At 33.4% G+C, this 1,243-nt stretch overlaps 1 protein-coding gene across 3 annotated transcripts in view; it reads left to right on the top strand.

Moving 5' to 3' along the window:
• The first annotated feature begins 930 nt into the window (after window positions 1-930).
• The window catches only part of LOC106873344 (syntaxin-7), a 24,106-nt gene continuing 23,793 nt past the window's right edge, over window positions 931-1,243 (top strand). Inside the window, exon 1 of one of the 3 annotated variants that reach the window (XM_014920670.3) lies at window positions 931-1,243. This exon is cut by the window's right edge and continues 311 nt beyond it. The gene's annotated coding sequence lies outside the window, so the exon portion shown is untranslated. The other 2 variants (XM_014920672.3, XM_014920671.3) reach the window with 2 other exon arrangements.

The following is a 1,243-nucleotide window of genomic DNA, read 5'->3' as shown; positions in this document are numbered from 1 at the left end:
CAGCATTGTAAAAAGTTGGAGAATCGGAAAAAGTTCACGAAAATGCAGTTTTAATTAAAACCATAAGAATTAATTGTGCAACTCTGCTCTGTTTTATTTTGATTAATTAACTAAAAAAAAAAGAAATATTCCCAAATTTTGTAAAATAGACGCAATGTGGGCGTTGATTGCGTTAGAAATAGCAGCTAAATATCCCTAAAATCTCACGGCCTGTCGGCTTTAGAAAAAAAAGAGAAGAAATAAGAGGATATGTTGTATAATGTATTCTTAAAGAAATAACACGAGATGATCACAAGCTAAGCGCCTTTCCTCCATAAATCTGCTCCACTAAGGTTGACCTCGGGTTAAACAACAAATGCATTACGTTTCCGTAATCGCAAAATGTGGTTATTACAAAATGTAAACGAAACGTAATGAAACGAAAAAGTTTTGTTGCTAGCAAGTAGAATATTTTTTATCATCATCGCCATGGTTATTATTATTATTATTATTATTATTATTCCATCGAGGTCGTCTTTGTCTTTCATCCTTTCGGGTCGATAAATTAAGTACCAGTGAAATACTGAAGATTCGACGTAATCGATTCGTTTCCTCCCACCAGGCCTTGTACCTATAGTAGAAAGAGTTATTGTTATAATTATTTCCAAATCTTTACGTTCAGAGTTCGAATACTGCCAAGGTCAACGTTACTTTCATCCTATTGGGTTTTGGTAAAATAAAGACCACTCGAGTGCAATAAAATCGATAACGCCCCCCACTCCTCCTCAAACCCTTCCTACTCACACATTTTCCCTTTTGTACCTACCCTATACTTAATTAATTGATAATTAAGCACTCTTAATACTAATTATATAGAAGTCTTTAGTTTTAACCGTATTTCATAAAAATTCAACGAAACAAATAATTATCAACGTAACAATAATTTCTTTTGTTTGTTTCCAAACGTTCAGGCTTTCGTATTTCGTAACAAAATCCTTCGTTTCGCTGTTATTAGTAGCTTTCTTTAAGCCTTCCATTTTCCTTTCAGCCGGCAACCCCGTGTGCGTGTGTGTGTGAATACGCTATCCAATATTTTTTTTTTCATCTTTCTACTGGAACAGCAGAGTATGATTCAATAGAAAAATTTAGTTGCTATTTCTAGCATTTAGAACAAACATTAACAAGTGGATAACTCCGTAAGCCATTTTCTCGATTTCGTTTCACCTACTTTCTATGCATCAAAAAATATTTTTTGTTAACAATT

The sequence above is a fragment of the Octopus bimaculoides genome, chromosome 28, assembly GCF_046866305.1.
Source record: "Octopus bimaculoides isolate indiv1 chromosome 28, ASM4686630v1, whole genome shotgun sequence".
NCBI lineage: Eukaryota > Metazoa > Mollusca > Cephalopoda > Octopoda > Octopodidae > Octopus > Octopus bimaculoides.
The sequence above is the reverse complement of the archived record's forward strand: the minus strand, read 5'-3'. Positions and strand labels throughout refer to the sequence as shown.